The following is a 23,246-nucleotide window of genomic DNA, read 5'->3' as shown; positions in this document are numbered from 1 at the left end:
AGAGGAGAATTGGCAAATGTAGTTAACACAGAACATGTGGAATTATTTCTATGTGCCCGTGAGTCCAGGGGAAAAAAAATAGTGTACTTCAAAAAGTTGTGATACATTTTTTTGAAAACCCACATAGCCCCTTCTGTTGGGAAGAACCAGTGGCCAACTTGATGGGTAAGATCAGCTCGATGCCAAAGAGAGACGTATACATTCTTCGACAAATAAATACTGTGACACTCTTGAACAAATACTCAGAGAAAAATGGTACAGTGGGAACAAGATTCCATCTATCATCAAATATTAAACTTCTGTTACCTTTATCTTCTGAAGAGTTGTAGATTGGCTCAGCGCATTAACAGCAAATCCAAAGAGACATTCACAACTTTGGAAAGTGACAAAAGCCACCTTGTATGTGGATTCTGAAAACTGTCAAGATTTTAACGCAGTAACACATCTGTAAATGCACCTCTTGGTTTGATTCAGCTGCCAATTTCTAGGGGGAAACAGATGGCCGTCAGTGAGATGCAAGTTTCACCTTAAAGGAAAGCAGAGAAGGGAGGAAGTTAAAAACAAAACCTGCCTCAATTTTTTTTTTTTTATCTTTCCATGGTGGGAAAGATAGATGTTCTTTTGGACAGGTGGATGTTTGTTATATTGAATTCCAGGTAGGTAGACACATTATCTTTGGATGATTGGTGAATGTGCCATTTTCATTTTTAAAGAAAGCCCTGAGACATGCTCAGAAGGCCACTAAAATTTATCATCCCTATCTTCCTTCTTCTTGCAAGGTTACCTGGATGTTGCATACTCAGGTGAGGATTTCAAGAAAATGAAAGTAATGAGCTCTCACATTGTTTCATGAGTATCCGAGCTACATCTTCTAGAATTCTTATCCAATTTGAATAGGGATGTTACTCAGTTGGAAAAGATTGATCTGTTCCTAGTATCACCGTATCTCCAGAATTTCAAGTACCATCTTCAAGAAGAGATAGTGGGAAATGAATCTCAGATTTCATTTTATCACTGCCACCCCTTTTATTAATTTTTTTCCTAGAGTTTAGAAGTTCTATATTGCTTAATAACATTGTCCTTCACTGTTAATAATAATCTTATTAAAAGCAAAAGGTTGGAAACCAGGAGACTGTGAGTTCTAGTCCCACCTTTGACATGAAGCCAGTTATACATTGCAGTAAATCATTTTGCTGCTAGAATAGAATAGAATAGAACGGAACAGAACGAAACGGAACAGAACAGAACAGAACAGAACAGAATAGAATAGAATAGAATAGAATAGAATTCTTTATTGGCCAAGTGTGATTGGACACACAAGGAATTTGCCTTTGGTGAATATGCTCTCAGTGTACATAAAAAGACAAGATACATTCGTCAAGAATCATCAGGTACAACACTTCATGATAGTCATAGGGGACAAATAAGCAATCAGGAAACAATATCAATACAAATTGTAAGGATACAAGCAACAAAGTTACAGTCCTGCAGTCATAAGTGGGAGGAGATGGGTGATAGGAACGATGAGAAGACTAATAGTAATAGCACTGCAGTCTTAGTGAATAGTTTGACAGTGGTGAGGGAAATATTTTTTTAGCAGAGTGATGGCATTCAGGAAAAACCTGTCCTTGTATCTAGTTGTTCTTGTGTGCAGTGCTCTATAGCATCATTCTGAGGGCAGGAGTTGGAACAATTTATTTCTAGGTTGTAAGGGGTCTGTAAATATTTTCACAGCCCTCTTTTTGACTCGTGCAGTATACAGGTCCTCAATGGAAGGCAGGTCGGTAGCAATTGTTTTTTTTTCTGCAGTTCTAATTATCCTCTGAAGTCTTTGTCTGTCTTGTTGGTTTGCAGAACCAAACCAGACAGTTATGGAGGTGCAGAGGACAGACTCAGTAATTCCTCTGTAGAACTGAATCCGTTCCTTGGGCAGTTTGAACTTCCTGAGTTCGTGCAGAAATAATATTTTTTGTGGTGCATTTTTGATGATGTTTTTGATGTTAGGTGTCCATTTTAGGTCTTGAGATATGATAGAACCTAGAAATTTGAAGCTTGATGTGGTTGACCATGATGTGTGCACCCAACTGGATATAAACTCTCTTTGTTGGAACAGACTTGGCTAAGGATGCGTTTTCTAACAAAAGGCAAGTAGAGGCATCAGACAGTGCTTGCTGGGAATTCTTAGAGCTGAAACAGCTCTAAGCTCTAAGGTTGGAAGTTCTAGTCCCACTTTAGACATCAAGCCATCTAGGTAGCCTTGGGCCAATCACCAGGAGACTGTGGGCACTAAAGCAAGCTGGATGACCTTGGCTCAGTCTCTTTCTTTCAGCACTAGGAAGGAGGCAGTGATAAACCACTTCCGAAAACATTATCAAGAAAACTATAGGGAGCATGAAAACTTGCAAGGTTAGAACACTGGGCTGACAATCAGCAGGCTCCCATTTGAGACTTATTACTGCTGTGAGACAGGGTGAGCTCCCATCCCATGCTGCAGCTCCTGCTGACCCAGCAGTTCAAAAACAGGCAACCACGAGTAGATAAATGGGTACCACTTCAGTGGGCAACTTCATGGGATATGAAAAGAGCCGCCAACTGGGCATTCCCCAGGCAATGGTGGCATCACCGGCAAATCCTTTCACCACAGAAGTATTTCTGTGCTTCCAACACAGAAGAAAAGCAAAAAAAGAAAAAAAGAAAGAAAAAAGAAAAGAAAAGTGTAAGAAATAGTTTTGGCAATCGCCAGGAGCCAAAACCTGACTCAAAGGTACAAAATAAATAAATAAGTATCAAGAAAATAATAAAGGTAAAGGTTCCCCTCGAAGACGAGGAAGACGAAGACGAGGAAGAAGGGGAAGACACAGACATGGAGGAATGGGACCCAGATCCACCTCGTCCCTTTGACCCAAATGACCTGTATAAGTCAAAACCTTGTAACCTTCCAGAAGTTTTGAAACCTTTGGTGACATGCAAATTCCAACAAATCATTTTGATTATCTTTATCCTCAAATCAAAGGTTGCTGTATTAAGGGGAGCTGGCAGGTGCATTTATAAGGTAGAGGTAAAGGTTCCCCTCGTACATGCATGCTAGTCGTTCCTGACTCTAGGGGGCGGTGCTCATCTCCATTTCAAAGCCGAAGAGCCAGCACTGTCCGAAGATGTCTCCGTGGTCATGTGGACAGCATGACTAAATGCTGAAAGCCTGTTACTTTGCCATCAAAGGTGACCCCTATTTTTCTACTTGCATTTTTCTGCTTACACAGCAGTAGGGATTTTAACCACCAAACTGCAGAGCTTTCAATCAACAAGCTCAGTGTCTTAGCCACATCCTTGTTAGAAAATAATAAGAGTGCCAAAACATACTTCAATACATAAACAAAAATGCAGTAACAAATATGCATGCAATCAACAAAGTTCCATAGCAGGAAATTAGAGGAAACTTTTTTAATTTCAGTTAGCTTAATAATTAACATTTAAAATTGGGATTTCCTTCCTTCCCCTGTGTAATCATCATTACATTTGAGATGAGTTACATCTTCATACTGATATGAAATCTTAATCTTGCTCAGTGTTTCCCAGCTGTCATTATACCATCCTTCGACAGTCAGGAAGGATTTTGCTTTTGTTTCCTCCAACACCCCTTTACTGTTGGAGTCTTAATATGAAAGGCTGTCCTCCAAAGCTAGACTATAAATGTCCTCCTTGAAGGCAACATTGTTTATAAACAATGACTTGTATAGCTTCTGTTATTTGGGAGATGTACTGGTGGCCTTCTCTCTGTCTCTCTGTCTCTCTGTCTCTGTCTCTCTGTCTCTCTGTCTCTCTCTGTCTCTCTCTGTCTCTCTCTGTCTCTCTCTCTGTCTCTCTCTCTCTGTCTCTCTGTCTCTCTCTCTCTCTGTCTCTGTCTCTCTCTCTCTGTCTCTCTCTCTCTCTCTCTCTCTCTCTCTCTCTCTCTCTCTCTCTCTCAATCTTTTTTTAAAGGGAAAGAGAAACTTTTATATGGGTAGAGAGGAAGGTCAAAATAGCCATCTTCCATGTTGCATAGAATGGAAGTTCAGACAACTTCCTCTTCCTTCTTCTTCCTTACTTCCTTCTTCCTTCTTCTTCCTTCTTCCTTCCTTTTCTGTCTTCTTTTTCTTCCTTCCTCCTTTCTTCTTTCTTCTTCCTTCTTTCTTCTCATAATGCTCCTTCTGCTGCTCCTTTTTCTGCTGCACCTCCTCTTCCTCCTCCCCCTCTTCCTCCTCCTACTCCTCCTTTCTACAGCTTGAAGCTAATGGCCAGATAAGATTTTTCAGCCACAGAACTGTTGCAGGAAGGGAAAGAGAATCACATTTGAGAGGAAAGAAGAAGAAAACCTCCCTTAAAACTATATTATATACATTCCTCTTTCTTAAGCATAACTCCTCATATGTTACACGAGGATGAATAAAATGCCTGTAGGAAAAAAAGGAAATAATTATGTTTTAGTATGTATAATGAGAATAGATGAGGTATAGTCACACACAGGTAGCAAATGTGAAGAACAAATTAAAATAATTTCCCCCTACTCCTCCATAATGTTGGTAGCAACTTTTTAAAAAAATCACATTTCACCATAAGGTAAACATCTAGAAGAGACAAAAGTTAGAAAAATAGAATGGGAAGAAAGAGAAAAGTGAGAAAGAGAAAAAAAGGGATGATGATAACCCAACCTTCTTTGGTGCCAAAAATATATAGCATCAACTCTTTGCTTTGCATTTCACAAGCACCCTCTAAAAATGTTGGGATTACAATTCTCAAAATTCCTGAAAGTAACAAGGAGAAATTATCTAGTTGTCAGAGAGATGGTTTGGTCCTACATTCATTTGGGTTAAACTGAATAAAGTCTTAGTCTTTGTTTGTTTTAGGAGGGAAAGAGGCCACCTCTGTGAGACAGAATCACACAAATCTTATTATGTGGAGTAAAACACGAAGACTGACCCCTTTTCACCCACTAAAGAATGAGTAGTGCTCTTCAACTCTTAAGATGTCACAGATTGCTTATCTAGTTGCTGGAACCTTGTAATGGAGTTCTTCGTTGAGTGCCTAGCTACATCTACCAAGGCACAGACAATACCCCTTGAGAGATTTTGCAAGTGGTTAAACTAAACACACTATTAAAACTGGAAATGGGGTGCAGAAATGTGTGTCGCTAACCTTTTTTTTTTTTTTTACTGCGGTTGCCATCATCACACCGAAGAGAAAAGATAGGATCAGCCTTTTCCAGTATGCATTGCAAAGCCAATTTGAACTGATTTGGGTATGAGGATTGAGAACGTTCCCCCCCTCCTGTTCTTTAACAAGGGATTAGGAGCACATTTTGTGTTTCTCACAGCTGTAATTAAAATAGCAAGTCAGAATAATTACCTCTTCCAGCTAGGATCTGGTGCTGTTGTCCTTGCCTTTCTCCTCCTCCAATTTAGTTTCATCTAAAAATTACCTGCAACGTTATTTGCAAATCATTGCATTTCCGTTCAGATACTGACAGATTTATTCAATAACAGGGTTCTTGATGATTTAGCAGTGGCTGGCATAAAGCCTGTAGTGTTATCGCTCAGATATTGTCAGATATGAGAGCTAATGTTACCATATTTGATGATGCCAGATATGGGTGAGTGACATGATAACAATTTGGGAATCCCAGCCAGCACAAGAACAGTTGTCAATGGCCGGGATCAGAGCTGTTATGTTTCCACAGATAAGAAAGCTAAAGAAATCTCAGGGTGTCAATTCATATCAGGTTGGAATAGTTCATACATACATTGTCCCATGTAAATTTCTTGAAAGGGACTCCATTAGGAGAACAGAATGCAGCCTGCTGCCCTCCAGGTATTTTAAACAGCAATTGTGTAATCAATCAATCAGTTTATTACAGTTTTAGACCAGACACCAGAACAAATATAAATGCTCAGTAAATATGCAATTAAAAATTATAGTAAAAGGTAAAGGTTCCCCTCGCACATATGTGCTAGTCGCTCCCAACTTTAGGGGGTGGTGCTCATCTCAGTTTCAAAGCTGAAGAGCCAGCGCTGTCAACTTGGTGGTCATGTGGCCAGCATGACTAAATGCCAAAGGAGCACGGAACGCTGTTACTTTCCCACCAAAGGTGGTTCCTATTTTTCTACTTGTATTTTTACGTGCTTTTGAACTACGCTAGGTTGGCAGAAGCTGGGATAAGTAACAGGAGCTCACTCCATTACTAAGGATTCGAACGGCCAAACTGCCAATCTTTCTGATCGACAAGCTCGGGGTCTTAGCCATTGAGCCACCGTGCCCCTAAAATTCTAGTATAAAATAATAAAGAACTAAAATCTATAATAAAATCCAGTCTGTTAATTATACATGGTCTAACTAGGTTCAAGTTTTCAAGGTTTATTAAACTTGTATGCCGCCCTATTCCCGGAGGGACTCAGGGCGGCTAACAAACCAAGGGGAGGGAATAATACAAACAAAAAAGCAAAAGACAAACAAACAAAATACGGAAACAATTTAAAAGCAGTCAACAGCCACACAATTCAAGTGGGGATAGGAACTCATCAGCCCCAGGCCTGTCGGAACAACCAGGTTTTGACGGCTTTGCAGAAAGCCTGAAGGATGGTGAGGGTCCGGATCTCCACGGGGAGATTTTTCCAGAGGGCCGGAGCAGCCACAGAGAAGGCCCTCCTCCGGGTGGTCGACAATCGGCATTGGCCGGCGGATGGAATTCGGAGGAGGCCTAATCTGTGGGATCTAATAGGTCTTTGGGAGGTAATTTGCAGCAGGCGGTCTCTCAAGTATACTATACTAAAATTACAATCCTAAAAATGTGTGGCCCATTGTAGGTTTGATGCTAAAAGAGGAAAGACTAAGGAACATGTCACCCACAATCCTCACCCCTCCTGAGCCACAGGAACAAAGTCTTTCCATCAATGGTATCCTTTTATACTTGCCATATAGGATGTGGAAGCGCATGGCGCCGTGCAAGCAAAAATGCTTTCTGGTGGTTTGCTGACTCTGGTGTGTAATGGAATGTGCACCTGTAGCAGCACAGCAGGTGAATTTGGCCGACTCAGAGCTTTCCCAGAAAGTGACCTGGATCAAGAGATTACTCAGTCAAACAGTAGAAGGGGGGGGCACGTTCAGAGTAATCACACTCTAGAACAGGCGTGTTCAACCTTGGCCACTTTAAGACCAGTGAAATACAACTCCCAGAATTCACCCACCAGCAGGCAGAAGAAACCAAGGAAAAGAGCAATACAGCTATGTCCCAGGTCCGTGGTGTCAAACCTATGCGGGCAGATGAGTCGTCACCCTAGCTGAGCTCCAATGTGCATGCATGCATGCTTCCCACCGGCCAGCTAATTTTTGGGTCTCTGCTACGCATGCGGAAGATGCACACGCATGCACGGGGATCACACATGTGCGGGGACCGTGGGATCACGGTGGGATGGTGGGATTCAGCCAGTTCGCACCTATTCGGGAGAACCGGTAGGTAACTTTCTAAGCAGTTCGAAGAACGGGTTGTTGGAAGAAATCTCCTTTTGTTTTTTTTTCCACTTTGCAGGGCTAATCCTGTAAGGAAGGCAGGAAGGAAACATTCTGGTGTTGTTTCTAGCCTAATCTTTATTGCCCTGTTTACAGAAACTGCCTCTCAGGTTAATCCTTAGTACATTGTAACAGCTAAGGTGAAGCGGCCATCAATGTGAGTGATGTTGAGTTGGCCATGCCCACCCAGTAACATGACCACCAAGGCCCACCTACCCTGCTGGTCATTAGGGTAGAGAACCGGTTGTTAAATTATTTGAATCCCACCACTGGATCACACATGCATATGTGGGGGGCAGGGAGGGCAGGGGGAGCATGGGGTGTTAGTGCACCCCCACACACCCCCTTTTTGGTCCCAGAAGGCTTCAGGGAGGCCTGCTAGGCCCAAAATGAGCCACGGGGGGAGATCTCATGTGCATGCGTGGAGGACGGGGTGCACGGGGGGTGTCATGCCACATTGGATTATGGGTATGGGCAAGCACATGCACTGTTGAGCACATGCTTTCGGCCCGCGAGGACAAAAAGGTCAGGCATCCCTGTCTTAGGTTGTCTATCCCAGAAACTGATCTCTTAACAGAATACCAAATCTGTAGCCTGGTGATTGATAGGTCACCAGGGAAAGCCATCATGAGCCCAAATCCTCCCAGTTGCCATTTGATGAGGACATTTGATCGAGAACGATGAACATTTAAGTATCAAATCCCCAAAGCTGGTTTATCTGTCTTCCTCTGAGTGTTTGCACTGATCTTTCTTTTTTTTTAAAAAAAAAATCTACTTCTGTTGATGGATCTGATGTCTGGCTGATTTCCATAGATCATATCACTTGCACTAATTTCACGAGGACCTTTTAATCGCACACTCTTTTCATGCAGGGCACATTTTGTTTTTATTGCTTTGATTTGGGTTGGGATTTTTTTTTTTTTTGTTGCTACACATTTTAGGCCTCCTCCGAATTCCATCCGCCGGCCAGTGTTGACTGGCGACTACCCGGAGGAGAGCCTTCTCTGTGGCTGCTCCAACCCTCTGGAACGAACTTCCCGTGGAGATTCGAACCCTCACCACCCTCCAGGCCTTTCACAAAGCCGTTAAAACCTGGCTGTTCCGACAGGCCTGGGGCTAAAGAACTGTTGCCCCCGTCTCGAATGGTATGACTGTTGTGTGTTTTTAAATTATGTATTGTCATGTTTCATTTTTTATTTTTTTGTCTGTACCCCCCCTTCCCAGATTTGATTTGTTAGCCGCCCTGAGTCCCCTTCGGGGGAAAAGGGCGGCATATAAATATAATAAATGAAATGAAATGAAATATTTTATTCGGAATGTTTGGTCTTCCAGAATGTTAATCCAGATATTGAAGTGAGTCAGATCAAGGAAAGGTACGGAAGCAGTGTGATTTGATTGACTGACTGATTGATTGAGAGACAGAAGAGAGAGAAAGAGAATAAGAAAATAAACTGGAAAGAATGCTCTTCAAGTTTCTCCTGTATCTGGACAACGAACTCATTTCCCCACATCAGGCAATTAACTAATTCCATTTCAACCACAGTTATTTTTTTTAAAATTCTCCTTTCTTGCTTTAAAAAAATATAGTTACACGATGGCTGTACATTTTTTTAAACAGTCCTTCAGTGCAGCACTCATACATCCCATCGCAAATGGCAGCCATAATCAATGGTTTTTAAATACAGGTGGAACAATTAGACACAAAGGAGAATTGTATCCGCTAAGTACAATGGTCTATTTAAACATCCATTGTTTGTGTAACGATCACCATTCAAGTTGGGACAAAAGAGAACAAGTGAAAATTTCTCCCCCGTCTACATTGCACACTTTTGCTTTCCTACCACCAATCTGAGCAGAAAATAGAAAATTAACCACCCTGAAAGATAAAGAGAGATGGACAAATAGGCTTGAAGTAGTATTAATCTCTCTGTATATATTCTTTATCAGTAAAATGTAACATAAAATAGTTTGTTGTGAAAGCGAATGCCTGCGAAAGCTCCTGAATTGGGACTGAAAGGCAAAAGGGAAGCAGTATGCTCCAGAGGTGGTAGGAAGTTCTGACAGGTTCTGGAGAACCGATAGCTGAAATTTTGAGTAGTTTGGAGAACTGGCAAATAGGCTGGCCCCGCCCCTGCTGCCTCCAAGCTGATCTTTTTCTGTTGCCCTGAACGGGAGCTGGAAAGCAGGTTGGTGGGGTGGGGAGGGAATGAGGATTTTGCAGTAACCTTCCCCCAGGAGTGGGGAAGGAAGGGGGATTTTGCAGTATCCTGCCCCTGCCATGCCCATAAAGCTATGCCCACAAAGCCATGCCCACAAAACCAGTAGTAAAAAAAAATTGAATCCCACCACTGGTATGTTTCCTCCCACATTTGGGTAGACCAGGTGATCTGACGGAAGAAAAAAACACTTAATCTTCCCCCTGGTTCAGGTGATAAAGTGAGGAGAACGTGTGGCTTAGAGGTTAATACAACAACCTAATATGCAAGCAGCCCAGGTTTGAATCCTAGAAGGGTATGGCCAGCACATGAGAGCTAATTAGCTTGAAATAGTTCTATAGTAGTCTCCCTTTATTTCTTTATGAGTAAAATGTAATACACCCACCCACCCACACATATGGATGAAAGAATGTCCTTGTAAAGATGATCCTGGGTGTGCCATAATATTTACGCTATTTTCAAACACAAAGATGTTTTAAGAACACAGATTCAAAGACTGTTGAAATTGAAAAAAATCATCACAGAACAATCTAGTCCTGAGCATGGTTAATCCTTAAGAGCCACATGTGGCATTGGATGGAGGAATTTGAGACCAAGCACTTATAGGTGCAATTTACTTCCAATTATGTAATACGTTATACTTACATATTATTACAGCTATGCTATAGTTAATTACTGTTCTTGAAGGGTTACCATTGTGCATTACCAAGCAACAGAGATTCTGCTGTGAAATGGAAATAGAAAGAAACAAGAGAAGGGAAGTATTGGCTTGGTTTCTTTTTAGGGCAGCATTGTTCAAACATCAGTCTAGTTAGACGAAACTTCCTCTGAACACAGCCAGAGTGGCTTTTCTTCTGTTTTTCCAAGACATGCCTTGTCCTATTTTAAGGTCTCCACAGAGCTGCCTGCCCCTGAACCTAAGATTTGGACAGAACATGCATTGCCTAAATTGAAAAGAAGTTTGTGCATGAAGATATTTGAAAGGAAGACTCATACTAATTGGGGATTTCCCATGGTTCCCCACACCAAAACAATCTCAAACTGTGATGAAGTTCATTAGGTCCTTGTCCTTGTCTAAGTAGAGCTTCCAAAGTTCATTTAATGAAAATGAAATGAGGCATAACACAGCACAAAAATGCAGCGAAGAACAAACAGGATGACGAAGGGAATGGAGGCTAAAACATACAATGAACGGTTTCAGGAACTGGGCATGGCTAGTCTAGTGAAGAGAAGTTCCAGGTGAGACATGCTAGCAGTCTTCCAATATTTGAGGGGCTGTCACAAAGAGGAGGGGATCAAGCTATTTTTCCAAAGCACCCAAAGGCCAGACAAGGAATAATGGTTGAACAAGAAGAGATTCAACCTGGAAATAAGGAGAAATTTTCTGACAGTGAAAACAATCAACCAATGGAACAAAAGTTGCCTTCAGAGGTTGTGGGAGCTTCATCACTGAAAGCTTTCAAGATTAGACTGGACTGCCATGTGTCAGAAATGGTGTAGGGTCTCCTGCTTGGGTGGGGGTTAGATTAGATGACCTACAAGGTCCCTTCCAACTCTGTTAATCTAATCATAGCTTCCAAAGAACCAGTTTGGTGTAGTGGTTAAAGTGCTGGTCTAGAAACCAGGAGACAATGAGTTCTAGTCCTTTTCGTAGGCATGAAAACCAACTGGATAATTTGGGGCCAATCACCAGAACATTGTGAGTTCTAGTCCTGCATTAGGTAATAAAAGCTGGCCAGTCACTCTCTCTCAGCCAAATTCACCTCACAGGGATGTTGTTGTGGGTAAAATAAAAGGTGGAAGCAGTATTAGGTATGTTCACTGCTTTGAGTTACTAATAAAGTAATAAACACAGGATAAAAATGTCATAAGTAAATAGATAAATGAAAGCAAATAATGTCATAAGTAGTATTGGTTTAAGCTTAAGAAAAACCTAGTTTTAATCCCACTTAGTTATGAATTTTCCAAGATAAACATTATGTTTCAGCTTGATTTACCACCCGAGTAATCTCTCTCTCTCTCCCCCCCTCTCTCTCCCTCCCTCCCTCCATCCATCCATCCATCCATCCATCCATCCATCCATCCATCCATCCATCCATCTATCTATCTATCTATCTATCTATCTATCTATCTATCTATCTATCTATCTATCTAAATGGCTGTCGGTCGGTCTGTCTGTCTGTCTGTCTGTCTGTCTGTCTGTCTGTCTGTCTGTCTGTCTGTCTGTCTATCTATCTATCTATCTATCTATCTATCTATCTATCTATCTATCTATCTATCTATCTATCTATCTATCTAAATGGCTGTTTCTGTGTATGATCCAGCATAACTTTGGAAAGCCTTGAGCAATTTCAACCAAACTTGGTACACAGATGACTTACTCTCTGGAGTAAGACAAATATTGAGCGGGTAAGACATCCCTAACACCCCTTGAGGTGTGTATTCTCTTCAGATGCAGCCTGTTGTGCCTTAAAATGCCTTCTACTGTACCGCTGTAAAATGGATTTTACTGCACAGCACAGTGGAGTTGCCATGGTAGTGGCTTCACAGTACTCCACAAGGAGGTTCCCTCTGGTAAGGGGGAAAATTCAGCATTAGAAATTATACTTGGTCTGGACATTTTCCCCCTATAAATAAATACCCCGGCAACGCCAGGTTATCAACTAGTGTAAGAATAAAATTGGGAAAGACAAAGTCTATTACAACTGTAAAAGACAAAATGAATGAAAAGAGAAAAAGAGAAATAAAGCACAGGGGGGTGGGGCAGTGGTGGGATTCAAATAATTTAACAACCGGTTCTCTGCCCTAATGACCAGCTGGGTAGGCGGGGCTCAGTGGTCATGTGATCCTGTGGGCGTGGCCAAGTCAACGTCACTCAGTTCGATGGGCACTTTGCCTTAGTTATTACAATGGTAATAAGGGTTAACTGGAGAGGCAGTTTCTGTAAGCAGGTCAATAAAGATGGGGCTAGAAACAACACCAGAATGTTTCCTTCCTGCCTTCCTTACAGGATTAGCCCTGTAACGTGGGGAAAAACAAAATGAGATTTCTTCCAACAACTGGTTCTCCAAATTGCTTAGAAAGTTACCAACCGGTTCTCCCGAATAGGTGCGAACTGGCTGAATCCCACCACTGGGATGGGGAAACCCAATGATGTTGTAAAAGGTACAAGTGGAAATTATGATTTTGCTGGGTATAATTTTGTGTCCTGCTTCAGAGGAGGGAGTTTTAAAAATGATCTAGGTTTCAATTAATTGGAACTGAGGCTATTTCCCCCCCTTTTTTTCTTGTCCTTTTCCTGACATGCAACAAACACAAATAATATTCAGAACTGATAGTGACCAAAAGCATGGCCTCTCTTTTGACCTATTGTCAGCAAATTAATAGCTTCCTCCTTCTCATCAGTGAGTTTACATGTAAGCTACGAAAGGTTCCCTGCAGGTCAGAAGGAAGCCAAATAAGATGAGACAAAATCTTTCCTTTTAACTCGCATTTATACATGTGCCCATTTTCTGTTAATCCTGTTTGGATAGCCTGAGTCATCTTTCCACGCTAATGCATATTTTGCGAGATAACAGATTTTCCCCTCACTCTGGAAAAGAGCGTCTTGCATGCCAGTTGCAAAATTTGGCAGATCGTTTCTCAAGTATGTAAAAACATTACTTTAGGAGAGGGGTCAGCCATCTTAAATATTCAAAGGGCCATTTGGATCCATTTCCCACAGAAAATAAAACACATGTCTTTGTGACACATATTTTGAGCGACAGGGAGTCGCAGCAGAGGAATGAAAGAGCCACATGCAGCTCCGGAGCCACAGGTTGCTGACCCTGCTTTAGGAAAAAAGGCATCGCATTTGCTCAGACTGAGGAAAAGAGGGAATTTGCCCTTGTTCGTACATCACCCAGAGTGGCTCTGTGAGGGAGATGGGTGGTTTTTAAATATGGTATGTCAATAAACGATTGATAAAGCTTGCATTTTTCATCGGGCGTAATCTGCGCTCAATACTTTTTGCAGATTTTATGCTTTGCAATTGGATAAATCATTTCACTGGTGGAAGAGAACAATAGATGGCACTTGAGAACAGCCATTTCTGAGGGAGTAGGGTAAACACATAGTTGTAAAACTGACAGAAAGATAGATGCCTACATGGAAAGAACTGCAAAATGAAAGCATCATTAAGGAGTAAGTTTCTGTCTACTGGGATCTGAGGAGGAATAGTGGATTTTTCACTTGGCAGGGCTACACACGAGTGCATTATGCTCAGTTTTTATATTGGCATGTGACATTTTTAAGCTCCAAGGAAGCTCAGCTGGGATAACTCTATTCCTGGAAGTGATCACCCACCGGAGAAAGGCGTGATGACCAATTCGCTGTAAATCAGGAAGCAGATATTGATTTAACCGGCGTCCGATTTTCTTCTGATTTGCAAGGAGGGAATTTTGTTAAAAATTGTTCACTGAAATACCACCCATTAAGCAGGTGCTGTTTTCTAGCCAAGCCCAATCTTGGATATGAAGAGTGAAGCCATTATTAACTGGGTTTTATACCCTCTTTGATGTGAAGGTGTGCACACTTAAGGTGGTCTTCCTTGACCCGCCCTGTAAAATCATGGCAGGGAAATGGATAATCTTTAGTTGTGCTGAATCCATTTCTCCCAGTCTTGAGATTTTTTGTATTGATATTTTTTGACATATAGAGAACCAAGCTAGAATTAAGGAGAAATTTCCTGACAATTTCAGCCGGTGAATCACTGCAATTTTTTTTATTAAAAGGTTTTAATAAGTTTTACAATTGTATACCTTACCCCTTCCCTCCCTCCCCCACAATCCCACATCCCCTCCCCCCCAACCTTCCAGAGCAAATACAGGGTATAAACATTTAACAATCATTCACTAAAATAAGTTAACTAACTTTAGCATCGTACCTTCTCTTATACTTTAACTCCCCTTTTATAAAGCTAACTGTAGATAAATTGTAACATTCCTTGTTCATTCATTCATAAGCTAACTGAAATTTCTTAGTCCCATATTTATTTTGAATATAATCAGTCCATCTTCTCCATTCCAACTTGTATTTCTCATCTGAATGGTCCTTGAGGTATGCTGATATTTCAGCCATCTCTGCTAAGTTCGTTACTTTTAACGTCCAGAATCACTGCAATTTTTAAATGAACCATGTAGTTGTTCAGAAAACTTGGCTTCCCCCAATGACTTCACTTGCCAGATGGAGGTCATATGACCCCGGGATATTGCATTGTAAATATATGTCAGTTGCCAGGCACATGAATTTCTGTGACTGTGAGGATGTTAGCCGTAAGTGCAATGATCCAGTCATAAGACTCTCGCTGCCACAAAGAAGAGACAGTCAAACTATTCTCCAAAGCACTTGAAGGCAGGACAAGAAGCAATGGGTGGAAACTAATCAAAGAGAGAAGCAACTTAGAATATGGAGAAATTTCTGGACGGTTAGAACAATTGATCAGTGGAGCAACTGATCCATTGTTATGGGTACCCCATCACTGGAGGCTTTCAAGAAGAGATTAGACAGCCATTCATATGAAATGATATAGGGTTTCTTGATTGAGCAAGGGGTTAGACTAGAAGACCCTCAAGGTCCCTTCCAACTCTGTTTTTCTGTTAAAAAGTCAATGACACTAGAATACTCAACAGCCAAAGCCAATGTTGGAAAACCCAAATACCCTTCCAAAGGTCTGGGGAGATTCATGGTTGTCCCAAAGATGCTTTTTTCCCAAGAGGCAACTCAACTTTCTTGTTTTTTTTCTTTGAAGTCATTTTGCTTCTCATTCAAAGAAGCTATTTCAGCTATGATTGGATGGTGGGGAATGCAATAGCAATAGCAGTAGACTTATATACCGCTTCATAGGGCTTTCAGCCCTCTCTAAGCGGTTTACAGAGAGTCAGCATATTGCCCCCAACAATCTGGGTCCTCATTTTACCCACCTCGGAAGGATGGAAGGCTGAGTCAACCCTGAGCCGGTGAGATTTGAACCGCTGAACTGCTGATCTAGCAGTAGCCTGCAGTGCTGCATTTAACCACTGCGCCACCTTGGCTCTATAAATGCAAGGATTTATATTCTTTGCAGATCGCTGGTCATTTGCATTCCTTTCGAGAGTTGTTGAGGCCACTTGGAGGTTTGTTTTTGTCCTCAGGGTCACCTGTGTAGTGTAAATGGGAGTGGAGGCTTCTTGGAACTGCTGAAAAAGACTGTGTTGTGGAGCTGTGCTTTTTGCAGGATGTTCCGTCTGCAGAAACGGATTTTCATTAAAAAAAATAATAATAATTGTAGACGACAGGAACCAGTTTTGCTTCAGTCTGAGATGCAGACAACACAGAGCTGCACCTGTATTCAACAGTGAAGGAACACAAGGCAGAAACAAACAAGAAAACATCCTTCAGAAAGCACAGCTCCACAACACGGTCCTTTCCGCAGTTCCAAGCAAGCTTCCCATCTTCTTGAATGAGGAGTGACACCTCTTCATGGAAAAACCAAGAAAGTCCAGTTGCCTCTTGAAAAAAGCACCTTCGGGACAGCCCTTCGAAAGTTTCAAACGAATTGATTCAAGATGGGACATTGTTTGGGTTACAGAATGAATGCTGGGCCCCTGGAAACAAGCAGCTTTTTCCTTTCTTTCCTCCAATTAATGCTGGGAAAGAACTTTGATTGAAATCCTGCAGACTCCTGCCAGACGGGGAAGACAACCCAGATCTAAATGGAGTCTTGATCTGATTTGCTCCCTGTGATCCATGAGCAGTGGTGAGAATATTTATTTATCATACAGTCCTCCCTTTCCCATTATTCAGATTTCTCTAAATGCAGCTCCGCAAAAATAGAGGCAGGCTTCTTTACAACCTGGAGTGTGCATTTGTAATGCATGTTTGTGTATGTGTGTGTTTGTGTGTGGGGGTGGGGTGAGGGAGAGGGAGAGAGAGAGATCCACATCCATCTTTCTCAGGCACAAACACACTTATATGAGCTTAATAATAGCAATAAGACGCTGCAGGCAACTTTACCTCTATGGGGTTTTCTTCCCCATCCAGTCAGTAGGAGTCACTCAGCTGTCAGAATCATTCATGGAATATTGTCAGATATGTGTTTAAGAAATCTCCCCCTGGTGAGTTTTTAGACCCCAAACGTGGAAAAGGGCCGATGCAAATTGGATAGCAACAGAATCAAGATATCTAGGTTGAATGCAGAGCGCCATGTGAAGCCTCCCTGAGGGATTGTTAGGGAAAATGACATGATCAGAGGATTGCTGATGCATGTTTTTTGCCTGACTAATTGGGATGAGGGCCATGTTATCAGGCTGGGGTACAGCCTCTGAATGTTGCTCAGTGTGGTAGGAAGATAAGCAACAGTGTCACGCAGGCTGTTACACTCATGCAGTCATGTCACCTCTCTGGTGAAGTAGAGTTCACTGTTGTTTCTTGCTCCATGGGGTCAAGCTGTTGATTTTCTAACAATAATTTTAGAAGACTCTTGCTCCTGTTATTCTGCAAAGAGTTTCCCTCTGTGGATATTTCAGAATTCAAACTTGGATAAATCATTTCTGAAGGGGCCCGGGAAAAAGTTTTGGTAGCCTTCAGCATAAGGAAATCCCTGCCCATATGCTTGGCGTTAACATCTCATTCAGTCCAACAGGCCAAGTGGTTAACCTCAGCTCATTAAAGGGACTAGAATCAGGTGTGAAATCCCACAGGTTCTGACAGGTTCTGAAGAACCAGGAGTGGAAATTTGAGAACCGATAGTGGAAATTTTGAGTAATTTGGAGAACCGCTAAATGCCACCTCTGGCTGGTCCAGAGTGGGGTGGGAATGGAGATTTTGCAGTATCCTTCCCCTGGAGTGGGATGGGAATGGAGATTTCGCAATAGGTTTAGGTTTAGGTTTCGTTTTATTTATATGCCGCCCTATTCCCAGCGGGACTCAGGGCGGCTCACAAACCCAAGGGGGGAAGGGAAGCACAGAAACTACAAATACAAACATTTAAAAATAATCAACAGACACACAGATCGAGAGGGGAAGGGAACTCATCAACCCCAGGCCTGCTGACACAGCCAGGTTTTAATGGCTTTTCGGAAGGCCTGGAGAGAGGTGAGGGTCCGGATCTCTGCGGGGAGTTGGTTCCAAAGGGCCGGAGCTGCCACAGAGAAGGCCCTCCCCCGGGTAGTAGCCAGATGACATTGGCTGGTAGACGGAACCCGGAGGAGGCCAACCCTGTGTGATCTAACGGGTCTGTGGGAGGTAATTGGCAGCAGGCAGTCTCTCAAGTACCCAGGTCCAATACCATGAAGTTCGTTGCACTGCAGTGCCCACCAAGTCACGCCCACCAAGCCATGCCCACAGTAAAAGAAAAAATTGAATTTGACCACTGACTAGAATGAATCAATTGCCAAGGTCACCAACTTCAGCTTCCTCCCCCTCAACTACAGGCAATTATGAACTGATATTTATCAATGGCTAGTTAGGACTGCTGAAACAACAATTGCAACCAGCCTGCCTTCCATTGAGGACCTATATATTGGGCTGAGAAAATATCTACAGGTGCCTCACATCCTGGACACAAACTATTTCAGCTTAGCAATAGCAATAGCAGTGGACTTATATACCGCTTCATAGGCCTTTCAGGCCTCTCTAAGCGGTTTACAGAGAGTCAGCATATTGCCCCCAACAATCTGGGTCCTCATTTTACCCACCTCGGAAGGATGGAAGGCTGAGTCAACCCTGAGCCGGTGAGATTTGAACCGCTGACCTGCTGATCTAGCAGTAGCCTGCAGTGCTGCATTTAACCACTGCGCCACCTTGGCTCTTCCATTCAGGATGCCACCAGAGAGTATTGCATGCCAAAACAACTAGACACAGGGAAAAATTTTCCCCATGCCATCATTCTGCTAAACCCATAATTCCCACAGCCCTGTCTCATGTCTAAGGATATTTACCCATGTAGTATGGCGGTATCATTATTCTTCTCATCTTTTCTATTACCTCCTCCTATAAGTCTGTAGAGAATCTTCCATTCCCCACTCTCCTGTCAGAGCTGAAGAAGCTTCTGGGATGAGAAGTGAAACATCTTCAAAGAAAAAACAAGAAAGTCCAGTTGTCTCCTGAAAAAGCACCTTTGGGACAACTTCCTCCTATGGGTATCTTATGATTATATTACTTTGTTGTTATATGCACACTGAGAGTTTATGCACCAGAGACAAATTCCTGATGTACCCAATTCCACTTCACCAATAAAGAATATTCTATTCTATATACAGTATCGGAATGTGGACTGTAAATAGAGTAACTCTGGTTCTTTGGCTGTTTGGATTTGTAAAGTAATTAAAAACTGATCTAAAATGAATCGTTTCAGAAGGCCAGTGATGCTAAATCAAAATGCCTGGCATGGTTATTTCCTATGCCAAGCCTACAGTAGGTGCATCAATAGGGATTTTAACTATCACACAAATCCCAAGGAATCATAGGCAGAACACACATGTCAAAGAACATGGGTTTGGTTCAGTGGTGGGATTCAGCTGGTTCGCACCTATTTGGGAGAACCGGTTGGTAACTTTCTAAGTAGTTCGGAGAACCGATTGTTGGAAGAAATCCCATTTTGTTTTTTTTCCCCCACTTTCCAGAGCTAATCCTGTAAGGAAAGCAGGAAGGAAACATTCTAGTGTTGTTTCTAGCCTAATCTTCATTGCTCTACTTTCAGAAACTGCCTCTCCAGTTAACCCTTATTGCATTATAACAGCTAAGGTGAAGTGCCCATCAACCTGAGTGACCTTGAGTTGGCCAAGCCCACCCAGTCACATGACCACCAAGCCCCACCTACCCAGATAGTCATTAGGGCAGAGAACCGGTTGTTAAATTATTTGAATCCCATCACTGGTTTGGTTGCTTTTTTCTCCTTCTTCTTCTCCTTCTTCTCCTCCTCCTCCTTCTATATCTGTTATCAGACATTGGTGATCATGTTGGCAATCCTATTTTTATCAACAGCTGAATGAAAAAGTTCTGCTGAGCCTTGTCCAAACCAGCCCTTTAGATTTTGAAGCCACAATGTTCTTCTTCTGCCTTGACCTCATTTGCCTTCAATTTTTCTCAGAGGATTAAGTGAAGTATGCCGTATTTTTCCGGGTGTCGCATCACATGTCCGAAATATTCCTAACTTTCGCTTTTTACTGGTTTTGATGATTTCCCTTGACTTCTCCCAGGCGGCTAATCACCTCCTCATTTCTGAAACTTCTTCACAGGTCCCAGAAATTCAGAAAGTTGAATTTCCAACATATTTGGAGGGTGCAAGGCAGTGGTGGAATTCAGCCGGCTTGTACCTATTCACGAGAATTGGTTGTTAGAAGAAATCTCATTTTGGATTTTTTCCACTTTACGGGGCTAATCCTGTAAGGAAGGCAGGAAGGAAACATTCTGGCGTTGTTTCTAGCCTAATCTTTATTGCCCTGCTTACAGAAACTGCCTCTCTGGTTAACCCTTATTACATTGTAACAGCTAAGGCAAAGCGACCATCGACCTGATTGACATTGAGTTGGCCACACCCACACAGTCACATGACCACCGAGCCACCTATCCCCAGCTGGTCATTAGGGCAGAGAAGCAGTTGTTAAATTATTTGAATCCCAAGGTTGAAGAAGGCTATCCTGGAAATCACCTGCCAATTGGACTAGACTGGATGGGGTAAAGCAAATGCCACATCCTGCAGCCGCCAATAACTATTTTGCTCCTTTTGCTAAGAGGCAATGCCCTGCTTTTTCCATTCAATCAATCCAATTGTGTTACTCTGAGGTGCGGGAAGGAGGAAAGCGCTTGCCACCAAAATAGCCCATCAGTGCATTGTCTGCCTGCCTGCTTTTGACTTCTTTGGCTCCTGTCACTCTGCTCTGCTAGGGCAATGGAATGAGAGAGACCTTTGCTGATTCATTTCCTTGGCTGGCGGTGCCTAAGAATCCTCTCAGAGGTTTCTCTTTGCACTTCATCAGAGAGAAGCCAGCATGTAGCAACTTAAAGAACCTTCAGATGAGAAGTATCCTCGCTGGAAGATGCAGCTGACAAAGAAGATTTCCTGATGAACAGCTGGATGGGGGAGAGGAGAAAAAAAAAACCCTTCTCTGGTTAAGGAGCAATTTTGTTGGCAATCAGAATTCACATTCAGGTTATTCTTGGAATCATCTTGTATCGCAGTTACTGAAACATTAGGGATGCTAGAAATAAGGAGGTCTTGAGGAAATGAAAAGGTTTTGCGTGTATTTTTCACAATGGGGAACAAATTGATGCTGAATGGACAGGATTGAAATAAGGCAGGAAGGAAGCGCTAATAGCTGGGCAGGGCTTATTCTGCAAGTAAGAGACAATAGATTAATAGAGTTGGAAGGGACCTTATAGGTCATCTAGTCCAACCCCCCACTCAAGCAGGAGACCCTACACCATTTCTGACAAACAGCAGTCCAATTTCTTCCTGAAAGCTTCCAGTGATGAAGCTCTCACAACTTCCACAGGCAACTTCTGTTACATTGGTTAATTGATCTCATGGTCAGAAAATTGCTGGGAGGCGGAAGCAGATTTTTTCCCCTTGTTTTCATCCCCAAAAGCTAGTTGCGTCTTATACTTTGGAGCATCTTATACTCTGAAAAATACCGTAATTGTCCTCACTGTTAGGAAGTTTCTCCTTATTTCCAGGTTGAAGCTCTCCTTGATCAGTTTCCATCCATTATTCCTTGTCTGGCCTTCGGGTGGCTTGGAAATAGCTTGACCCCTCCTCCTCTCTGTGGCAGCCTCTCAAATATTGGAACATTGTTATCATATCTCCCTTGGTCCTTCTCTTCACCAGACTAGCCATGCCCAGTAACCATTCTTCATATGTCTCCAGTCTCCTAATCATCCTGGTTGCTCTTCTCTTCATCCTTTCTGGAGTCTAAACATATTTTTTATAGTGTGGTGACCAAAACTGGATGTAGTACTCTAGGTCTGGTCTTACTAGGGTAAATAGTAAATACAGACTTGTCCTAGGAGGAGGCTTTCAGAAAGAATGTGAAGACTTGGCTCTGCCAATTGGCAAGTGGGTCACAGAGTGAGGGTTGGTGTTGTTGGAAGAAATATCCATCAGGTTCAGTTCCAATACATTGGAGAGAAATACATTGGAAACATGGAGAGTGATTGAAAAGATGGTTTAATGATGAACAGAACCACCAAGCACATGGTCCTGGTGCAGCTGACCACATGGAGTTGAGAGTGGTTTTTTAAATACATTCTATTGGGCTTTGCACTTGAGCTTCCTGTTCCTGTGCAAGAACGTGTATTCTATTGGCTGTTGTAAGGGTCATATAGGGGTAGTTGGCTTTACAGGTTGTCAGAGCTACGTTTGGTTGAAGTTTGGACTCTCTGAGATGATGCAGTGAAGAGGCTTGTGTTCTGAAAGGGTGTTGGACAATTCCTATTATGGCTTAATGGGTTCTTCCTACGTTGGATTGTGGGTGAGAGTGTTTCCTTAGAGCTATCTATCTCTTTACCTCTTAAGTGCTGGAATCTGCTAAGGGCTGTTAAGAAAGGTGGGGGCTGCTTTCCAAGAGAATGTTTCTCCATTTCTCATCTGTGGAAATATAATATTCTACCTTTTTAATATTCAAAATATTTCATTCTTCTAGGAGAGGGGTAGGTGCTAACTTTCCATAGCGTCATGAAGGTGTCCTTATATTTTCCTGGACAAATGGTTGCTCCCTAGAGGGGAGCAATAGAAATAGATCATGAAGTGGGTATGTAGGGTCTCTAATAATACTTTGAGCTCTAAGCACTTAGTGCTTATAAACAGTATCCTGAATAACGGGAAGTGAGCTTCCTATAATCTTCTCTGCTGTCCTCACCACTCTCTGTATGGACTTTCTATCTGAGGCACTGCAGCCATCAAACCAAAAAGTGCTACTGTTAAATAAGGGCATGAAGAACAAACTCTCACTGCTCATATCTACATCAGCTGCTTCTCCTTGTTTTGCTGGGTCAAACCTTTCTGCTCTACTGAATCCTGCAGGCTGGGAATTGTAAATTGGACTGCAGAGATTTAAGAATGGGTAATGTAGATAAACCATATGGTCATGTTACATATAGAGCCAACAAGCTCAGCTTGTCTCCCTATTAGCTACTTATATGATCTTCTCTTCCTTCTCATTCTCCTTCCTTCCTTCCTTCCTTCCTTCCTTCCTTCCTTCCTTCCTTCTATTTGATTAGCATTTTAATGCAATCCAATCTAATTTTGCCTTTTCAAGTCGATATGCAAACTGAAAGATAATTATCCTTCAAAGCAGGCACTCCTTCAAATCTTGCAATGCATTTTGAAAAAGGGTTTAGGGAAGTGCATATCTTTGTGAAAATAATATACAGTACACCAAAGCTGCTTGTAACAATGTACACACTAAGTGAGATCACTTATATTGGAGTTACACAGAAACAGATTTTCACGCAAACCGTTTTAAAAGGAAAACA

The sequence above is a fragment of the Thamnophis elegans genome, chromosome 13, assembly GCF_009769535.1.
Source record: "Thamnophis elegans isolate rThaEle1 chromosome 13, rThaEle1.pri, whole genome shotgun sequence".
Lineage (NCBI taxonomy): Eukaryota > Metazoa > Chordata > Lepidosauria > Squamata > Colubridae > Thamnophis > Thamnophis elegans.
Note: the sequence above shows the minus strand (reverse complement) of the source record.